General features: G+C 50.5%; 1 long non-coding RNA gene across 1 annotated transcript; it reads left to right on the top strand.

The window, feature by feature from the left end:
• The first annotated feature begins 8,890 nt into the window (after positions 1 to 8,890).
• On the top strand, positions 8,891 to 9,784 carry LOC109741627 (uncharacterized). Its single transcript, XR_012184721.1, has 3 exons — positions 8,891 to 9,176; positions 9,252 to 9,398; positions 9,500 to 9,784. It is a non-coding gene; the product is annotated as an uncharacterized lncRNA (long non-coding RNA).
• Positions 9,785 to 10,012: the final 228 nt, after the last annotated feature.

The raw sequence follows: 10,012 nt of genomic DNA, 5'->3' as shown, positions 1-10,012 counted from the left end.
GGGAAGCCTTGCTAAGAAGTTGTTCGTCATGCTTGAAGGTGTTTCCTTTGATCCGACTAGTTTGTTCTTGTCGACTCGACATATGATCATTGGCTTACCCTTGAATTGTGTATGCAGAGTTTTGTCGGGACTTCGAGGAAGAGACCGGGCGAATTGAACCAAGCTTGGACCCCATCAACTCTCCAGTGAAGGATGAAGCTGCCATGAACGTGCTCCGACCGGAATCCCGCATCACTGGTGTTGTCAATTATCTCGCCCGACTGAAAGTCGCGATGTCGCGGATCGACACAGCTCTCTGGCCCATGGCAACACTTCAGAATGACCTCGAGTCTATGATGGCTCGGCTCAATGAAGCTCCCAGTCGAATTCAAGAATGGAAGAAGTCTTCTGCCCGGTGCGGCGCTAAGGTGGCTCTATCTCTGGTTCGCGTCCACTGTCGAGAAGCTCAGGAAGAGAAGCTAGCAGCGATTAAAGTTGGTAACACCAAGAGGCACGACTTCCAGTCCTTCATGGAGACTTTCATTACTGCCGCAACTCGGGTTGCTGACGGGATCGACCTGGACGAATTCGTCGAGCCTGCCAGCCCTCCTCATGCGGAGTGAACAAACTTTTATGCTCTGCCTTAAATTTGCCTCGGAATGCCGAGTGATTTTGTAACCGTTAAACTCCTTCGGGCTGAATGCCCGAGTACTTTGATCGCCTCCGCCATCATCACCGTCATCGCGGGGGAAGCCAGGAGGGCTGCGTGGTCCGTTGACCATCAGGACTTCTGCTGCGGGGTCACTGCTGTCGCACTTGGATGCGGTCTCAACGGAGCCAGTCGAACAGGCCGTAGAGAGTTTCGTCAGGCTCAATTGCCGCGACTTGGGGGGTGGCCGACTGACGAGCCACCACGTGCCTCACCCACCGCTATAGCCTCGACCGACCGGAACGCTTGTGCCGGCGGGCAGCAGGGAGTGAAGACGCCACCAGAGCCGACCGATACTGGGTCAACGGCTACCGCAGGAGGACGCCACGGACGCACGCGCGAAAGTGCATTGCCCCGCGGACGGGGAGCGCCTCGACGTCGAGTGGAGCTTCTTGGAGCCAAGCGGAGTCGTCGGCGACGAACACGAGCGCGCCGAGACGGATCTCGCCGCCCTCGACCAATCCTCCGCCTGAAACCATGCTGATGGGGATCGGAAAAATTGCAACTTCTCCAACAAGTCGCTAAGACACCGGCCCCATGGTGGGCGCCAACTGTCGTGGTTCTAAGTCTGACAGTAGAATGGGGGTAGGTATTTAGAGGCAAGATCCTAGCTATGGAGAAGCTGTATGCACGAGTTTTACGAGTTCAGGCATTTCTCAGAGGAAGTAACAGCCCTACGTCTCAGAGCCCGGAGGCGGTCGACTGGATTATATGTGTGTGTGTTACAGGGGGTGCGAACCCTTGTGCATGTGGAGGGGGTGGCTTATATAGAGTGTGCCAGCACCCCGGCCAGCCCACATTACAAGGGATTTAAGGTACATCAAGAGGGGGGCGTTACTGGTAACGTCCGTAATAAAGCGTTATAAATGGCTATTAAGTCTAGGAGTTAATGCTCGACCATTGCTGTGTAGAGTGACTTTAGGTCTTCTGTCCGTCGAGTGTTTCTTGTTATGGTCGAGTGATCTTGATTCCTCCGAGTGGAAATGTTTCTGGTCGAGTGGGTGATGGTACCCCTCGAATGCTTCTGGCTTTAGAGTGATGTCCTTGGGGAAGGTATTTAGGTCAGGCCTGTGACCCTACCCTAGGTCAGGCTGAGATTTAACTCAGAAGACTGCGTCTTCACCTTATTCCCCTTGAGCTAAGTACACCCAGTCCTCGCCCAATCACTCTGGTAAGTCTTCAAGGTAGACTTCCAAACCTTCACAGACTTCGTTCACTGGGAATCCACAATGGCTCTTGGATGCTCAGAACGCGACGCCTAACCGGCTAGAGGATTCACAGTCCTCAAGTGTAACAAGTCTTCAGGTCACACGGACAGAAAGACTTCAGTGATGCCTAACACTCTTTGGCTCTGGGTGTTTTGGGCTTTGTCCTCGCAAGGATCTCTCTCTCAAATGCTTCGGAGGTGGGTGCTCTCAAACGACAAAAGTCGTGCACTAACTCTAAGCAGCCGCCAATTTATGGTGTAGGGGTGGGCTATTTATAGCCAGGAGGCAACCTGACCTGATTTGTCCGAAATGACTCTGGGTCACTAAGGAACCGACACGTGTCCAATGATCGGATTTCAAACACACGCGACAGCTTGACTTGGGCTCGAAGTAAAGCTGACTCATCCAGCTCTGGATAAGATTTGCTCTCATTATCTTCGCTCGAAGACATAGGATTTGGTTGAGCATCACATCAGTCACTCTGACTTTGTTCACTGGGACCCCACTTAACAGTATGGTGGTTCCTATGACTCAACAAGAAGAAAAGGAAACTACAAAACAACTATGTCTTCGTACTCCATAGTCTTCATATGAATGTCTTCTCATGTCATAATCTTCATCGTGAATGTCTTCATGAACCACCATTGTCTTCAATGTCTTCTCACATTTTTAGGGGTCATCTCTGGTAGGTAAACTGAATCAACAAGGGACTACTACCTGTGTTATCCTACAATTCTCACAAACACATTAGTCCCTCAACCAAGTTTGTCGTCAATACTCTAGAACCAACTAGGGGTGGCACTAGATGCACTTACAATCTCCCCCTTTTTGGTGATGGATGACAAAACGGGTGAAGTTCTCAACGGGGATAAAAAAATGTGAGAGTTAAGGATAAAAGCATTGTCTTCATAAGTTGCAAAATGCTCCCCCTGAAGATGTGCATATAGGTAGTTTGCTTTTGAATGCAAATGCACATGGCAGATTTTACTTTGTGGAGATCCTCTTCAAGTTATGAAGACAATTCATCATGCATATAAAGAGATAACGAAGGTAATGACATGCATAATGAAAAATGGATGTCTGCGAAATGGCTTCATGCGGGATTTATCATCGCATCACAGGTAGCAGAAAAAGTAGCAGACAACCATCAAGTTTAAGTGTTACAACTCAAAAACCAGATTGTTTCAAAAGACGAGAGTTGTAAAGACTTAGCAAAAATTAATGCAACCACCCATAAGGACCCGCTTGAAGACTATCAACTCATATGCTTCTCCCCCTTTTGTCAGTAATGACCAACAAGGTTTGAAGACATAGAGTATCTACTCGTTCCCAGCTGGAGTAGATGATGGAGCAGGGTCATCGTTGGAGTTTGGTGGTGCAGTCGGGCCTGACGCAGAATCCAGATGTAGTGCAGCCATGGTCAGTGAAGTGGCGTCGTCTTCTTCATCAACGACTCTCGCAACAACAGTTGCAGCCGAAGACGAATGTTTAGAATCTTCAATAGACGGAGTGCGACGCCAGCTTGCATTTGGTGGAGGCCTGGAGTCAAACTTGAAGTTCTCTGTGAAGCCATCTTCGCGAAGATCGTCATCAGGACAGAGCATTGTGAGGCTCTTCCAGGACCGCCAATAGGCTTCATGAGCAACAAATGAGTTCTTGGTGGCCAAGTTACAGATGCGATTGACATCCACCAAGAGACTCTGCATCAGACGCTTCAGCCAGTCATGATGCTTATCATGCTTCTGATGCAATGCCACAAGAAGCTCTCGGTCATTGAGTACACGAGAACGCTTCCGAGGCCTTTGGGCAATTGTACTTGTAGTGGCTTCAGTGTTAGCACGGTGTGGCACTCTCATGTTTCCATCCAGAGGATAGCGGGGGTTGCAGCATTGGGGACAAGAATTCCTTCAATTGGCTGCGAGAAGCTTTGATATTCAGCATTCTGAAGATGTATGGGCTTCTTGGCAGGCTCAGGGTAGATGGCTTCAATTGACAGATCAACTTCAGGCAGGAAACAATGTGGTTGCACGCTGAAGGTTGATAGTCAATGGTGGAATGAAGCTTAATCAGGCGCATCACCCATGGAGCATAGAACTTCAGACCAAACAGATCAATCCCAGAAGTAGCAAGTTGTCTGATGAAGAAATCCTGAGTGTTGAATCTGATGCCATTGATGATATAGACATGGCTCCTTGAAGTTGACCTTCAGAAGAATGTCCCTTGATCGGCCATAGAGTATGCCTCAGAATATGGTATACTGTGCGTGGCAAGTACTCGAGGTCCCTCACAAAGATCTCCTTTGGGTATTCAGCGTCTTGAGGCAATGGCTTCATCATGCTAAGAATCTGGCTCATGTTTGGCTCACGCCTTTGAAAGATACTCTGCAGCTCATCCCTATGAAGCTGACAACCAGGTTCGTATAACTCACCTGGAGTGGGCAGGGAAGTGAGCTCGATGATGTCCTGAGCTTTGGCTTCATGATGTACATCACCTGTCATCCACTCAAGGACCCAAGTCTTCGGATCCCTGTTGTAGCCGCGAATATGGAGGGTGGCATAGAACTGCAGAAGAAGCTCTTCATTCCAGTGTTTTTTATTAGTCACAAAAGGCAGAAGACCAAGATCCCTAAAACAGTCAAGTGCTTCTTCTAGACATGGCAGCCCAGCTATAGCTTCACAATCCAGACACATGTGTGGAAAGATCCGCTCTTGGTTGTACAGGATGCATGAGTAGTAGCTTCGCCGCTGATGGCTCCAGAATCTGTCTGAGTAAATCTTAGGCTTCGTGTAAGGGTTCTTGGCGCTGTCAAAGAAAGTGTTGTGCTCTCTAAAGCTGTGCACACTGAAAGAACCCTGTGTAGTTACAGCACTTGGAAGCCTTGACAGCCTTGGCTTGGGCTTCTGAACTTGAGGCCTTTACTCCACATGATAGTCATACTGTGGTCCGGGAGCAGTGGGAGGAACCATAACAGGCCATCTAACTATGACAAGCTCACCTGCGCGATTGAACGCACGTTCCATGGTATGTGGCCTTGGAGGAGGAACGGCGCTATCAGAGATGATTGGAGTCAGGGTGGCTTCATCATTTACAGTAGCTTCAGGCTCCACGTTGTCTTCAGCCATGACAGAGTCATTGGCTTAAGTGGCGTTGTTTGTGGCAGCCTCAGGGTTTTCAACCTCATCTGTTCATGGACTGGAGGGTCGGGCACAATCACATTCTCCTCGAGAATGACTTGATCACTTGCTGGGGGTGTGTCTTCTCTTTCTTCTCTTTCTTCTTTGTCTTCATCGTCTGATGCAGTCGGAATGTCTTCAGCAGTCTTGGCTTCAGACTCTGAGGCAGTCGCACAGGGAGTGGCATCAGAGAACACTTGGCGTGCTACTGAGCTAGTGTGTTGCGCTTCTCCTTCTGGAATGGTGGATATGGAAACATGTGGCCGAGGCCCTTACGAAGCCTGCGGAACGCTGGCGATGCCTTTGGAGAAGGAGTGGTCTGTTCCATGTAGTCTTCATCATCAAGGATTGGAGACGTAACTCGAGCAGGGGGAGTACGTGGTGTCTCATCTTGTACTGGGGTGTCTTGTTGTTGGTGCTCGGCCCATGAGTCATCTTGAGCGATTGGCGTCAATGGATGACCAATGCTAATGAGTTCACTGCTCGTGAGAGCAGGCAATGATACCGACCGGGGCTCGAGCTGAGGAAGGACTACATCATCATCTACATTGTCTTCGTGACCAATGTCTTCAGCAGTGTTAGGATCAGCAGCTGGAACTTCTTCACTTGCATGAGCCTCTATGGAAGCAGGCTCATGGATCACAAGATGATGCTCTTTGTTGGTTGAAGCAGGAAGAGCGACTGAAATGGGTTCAACATTGAGGGGCTCTGTAGCAGCAGCACACTCTTTCTTTGAAGACTTTGAAGTCTTGGTCTTCAACTTCTTCTTGCAGGGAGCATCATCAGAAGTATCCTTGTGCTTCCTCTTTCTGGCTTCGGCCTCGGCTTGCCATGTCTTCTTCATCTGTGAAGCTGCTAAGGGAACCTTTGGCTTCGAGCCTATCGTGCTGGCAGGGAAGACAGTGCTAGGTACTTCCTGCCGTTGAGCTTCGGATTGGGCCACAGCAGACTTCTTCTTTTGTTTGGCAGCCATCCTGGGGTCGATGCCAGGAAGCCCAAGAGCCTTTCACTTTTTAGCTTCATTGTGGGATTGGACACATTTCTGAGCATAGTACTTTATGCGCTCGCGTGAGCCTTTGGCTTCTTCCCGCTTCTTGTGGAATTCTTCCTTAAGGTTAGGCAACATCTTCTTGAAGATTTGCACATCAGCCACACTGAGCTTGGCCATGTGCTTCTTGAAGTGCGCCTTCTCATGATCAATATTGTTCTTGAGCTCGACGATTTTCTGAGCCAAGGCCAACTCATTTGCAATGGCTCCGTGAAACGTGACGCTTATGTCCACGGGCAACTGTAGGTCATCAATACTGATGCTCTGGTCATCAAACCATTCATCGATGAGATTGTTCAGAATATCAACATCAAAGAGGGGCAGATCATTGAAGATCTCCGCCTCTTGCTTGCTCTTGAGCAGCATCTCTAGAGCTTCATCACCAAGATCTTCATCACTTGATAGATCAATGGTGTCTTCTTCGTTGCGCAGTACAACAACAGGAGTGAGATCATGCCCAAAAATCTTCTTGGTCTTCTTTGTCTTCTTTGTCCTCTTGGACACATGAGACAGATCTTCAGACTACACATTGGGTTCAGGAGGTGCAATCTTCAATGGCTTCATAGTTGAAGCAGTTGGTGCAGCAGAGGGCTTCGAAGCTTTTGTCTTCTTCTTCTTCGGCTTCGGTGGTGCAGGAGCTTCTTCGGAGTCTGCATCATCAGCTGATTGCTCCACTATGGCCCTCTGAGCAGCAATGTGGGAGAGGAGCCCATCAAAGCTAGTGAAGTGCCATCCTGTCTTGGAGCAGATGGACCAGGGTTGAAGTTGAGTCCAAGATCTCTCGTGTTCTTCACAGCTGACTCCTTTGCAAACTGGTAGTTACGCTTGAACAGATTGTCGTCACGACACCATAATAAGGATGATGGGTCGGCATGCTCAGGCTTCGGTCCTCGGACCATGCACGGATACAAACCTTGAGCACTAGCTTTAGGCTTCGACTTTGGCTGCAGATTCCTGTACAGAATATCGCCCCATGGGCGCTTAATGGCGTTCTTCTCAGCATATTTGGCAGTGACGAAGTTGTACTTGAACCACTGTTCTGCCCAATATCTTTGAATCCATTGGATTCGGGTCTTGCGCTGATTGTAGTTTTCCTCAGGATCAGTCTTGTACATCTCATACAGATCCGGAGGCCGATCGAGAGCAGTATTGCCACAGCGCTGCCTGCCGCCTTTCCTTGCTGATTTCTCAGAGGCCATGATATCCAGACTGATAGCCTTCAGAACAGTGAAAGGCTTCCGTCTACTGGTCAGACAAGAACTGGCTTCGGGAGAGTGAATATGATGATGTAAGAACTCTGCAAATGAACCAAGGGATTCTCCCATAGACATGTACCTCTGACAGCATTAGAGGTTCGAGGGAAGGGGAAGAGGTCATATGCATTCTCAGAAGATTTTGAAGATAAATCAGCTTGAAGACATTGACCACATAGAGCGAAGGCATTCACTTATTGAAGAAAGTTGATTCCAGATTTGTACGAATCCATGAATAAGTACAAGTGAGGAATCTAACTAGTTATGAAGCATAAGTGAATATCCTTTGCATGATATGAGATGCAGACATAAACAGATACATATTTGGAAGTATAGAAACCACTTTTGGTTGAAGTGGATGGATTTGACTGATCGAAAATACAGTAAAAAGTGAGATTTAATTACCGCTGACGAACTGCTAGACGAGGCAGAGAAAGAAGCCGAGCAGTTCAATCTCCCGCGCCCTAACTTGGCGGCAGAAGACACCTACGATGGCGGTAGAGAGGACAAGGTCCGCGGCCGGCGTGAGGATGACGTCGAAGAAGTCGTGGCAGCTAAGCGCTTTCTCTCTGGCATCGACGTGAGCTAGCGGAGGCGCTAGGGTTTGAGCGAGGTGGCGAGGTGGAAGAAAAGATAATGACCGCGCGGTGTGGATATTTATAAGGTAGAGGGCTACACAGTGTAATTACGCAGGTGCCCCTGGCGGTTCACATCTGATGGACACATGACATGCATGCAACTCATTGAAAGTTGTTCCATGTTCCCACGCACGCCTGGTTTGTCGGGTGGTCGTTTCGGCTTCTCCGGTATTCAGGCAAAAGAAATATAGCATTGAAAGCAGGTTTAAATGTGTGTCTCTGTATCTTCAGCCGACAAGGACGCAGTGAAGACATTTGACACGTTTCAACAGAATGCATATGACTAGATAGATAGAGTTTGAGGAAGAAGCACAGAAGGGGTTAGGGTCCGATCACATTCACTTAGTTCAGAAAATGGCAAGTTCGAAGACATAGTTATAAGTGGATGTTGTAGAGGACAGGGTGGGTCTATTATGCTAACACCCTTTAGAATCTTATTCTGCACACAAAAACTCTTATTCTGCTAACACACTGAGCTGACCGTAGCTACAAACAAACCCGAAAAACAACCCAACCGAACTACTCGCGCAAGATAAAAACCACCTTATCCTCTCTCTCTCCCACAAATTCCCCCTCGGCCCCCCAGCCCGCAACCTTCTCCGCGGTGCCGAACTACCTCCCCCGTGCTACTCCGGTGCCACCTTCCCCCGCGCTGCCGCCCCACCTGCCTCCCCGGTGCCGCTGCCCCACCTGCCTCCCCCGCGCCGCCTAGCTGCCACCTTCGTCGCGCTACTGCCCCACCGCCTTCCCCACACCGTCGCGGTGTATCGCCCCGATTCACCTCCGCCGCGCACCACGCCAATGTGGAAGGGCATCAGTGGGGGGCAGTGATGCATGGCCATCCAAGCTCGCATGGATGAGTGCTAGATCCGTTCGCCCCTGGCCATGAGCGCTGCAATTTGGACGACCGTGGATTCTCCCTCTCCCTATACTCCTGGCTGGATCCGCCTACTCCGAGGTGTGCGCGCTGTTCCTCGGTGCGGCGGCGCGCGTCAGAGGCCCGTTGCTGGGGCGACGACAAGAGGGAAGGCGCCGGTCGGGAGGGTGCGGCGGTGTCATGCGGGATCCGCCCTGGGTTGCTCCCAACAATGGCGGCTCACCGCCATGGCTCTCTCTCGTGCCTTCAGGGACACTCCACCGAGTTCAACGCCGCCACCCTTCACCAGATGTGAGCATCTCTGCACCGTATTCCCTTACTTCCTCTCTGGTATAGGCTGACAGTGAGCATCGGTGACTACATGAGCTGCGGACATGCAACATCGCGGCCACACATCCAAAACTGGCGCCTCCGTCCTCCGACGAGCACTGGCTCCGGCGTCTGAACTCCTACTCTCCTCCACTCGATTGGGCATGCCGTGCAGTTCGGCGGGGCCTCCCGTGCGGTTCAGAGGTGTGTCCATTCGAGTGCTCTGAATTCCTTTGGGTAACATGGTGGGATCGAGGATTCTTGAGGTCCTTGACCTAGATGCAGCGAAAAATCCACCCGCGCAGGCTCCTGTGCTCATCCTCTCCACCCCCGCTCCGGCCTGGATCCGTCCTCTGCCGTCGGCCACCACCTATATGGCGTCGTGGGAGCCTTCAAAAAAGCCATCACGGCTGTGGCCCTGATCTGGGATGCCTCCACCGTCCTGTACCGCGGCTCCGGGTGTCGCAGTGTCCTCAGACAAAGCAGCTCCAACCGGGTGGATGGGGCACTGCAATCCTCATCGCAAAATGGTGTGCCCCACTTCCTCCTCTACATGCAGTACACCATCACAACCAGGGGAGAGTGTTGGGTTGGACGAGATGCAGTACGGACGGCGACACCGTGCAGCTCATCGGCAGCGTACCTATGGTTCGTCAGCTGGCAGCGTGCAGTTCAGTAGCCCCCTGATACATTTTATTTTGTAGTTCTTTCATTGTGTTACGTGATCTGTGTGTGCTGTCAAAAACTCGGGTGTGTATTGGTGCAGTTCGCTAGTCTCCCATCTGCAGTGCAGTACCGATGTCTTGAATAAAAGATGT

The sequence above is a fragment of the Aegilops tauschii genome, chromosome 5 (assembly GCF_002575655.3).
Source record: "Aegilops tauschii subsp. strangulata cultivar AL8/78 chromosome 5, Aet v6.0, whole genome shotgun sequence".
NCBI classification, from domain to species: Eukaryota; Viridiplantae; Streptophyta; class Magnoliopsida; order Poales; family Poaceae; genus Aegilops; species Aegilops tauschii.
This window is presented reverse-complemented; position numbering and strand designations above follow the sequence as displayed.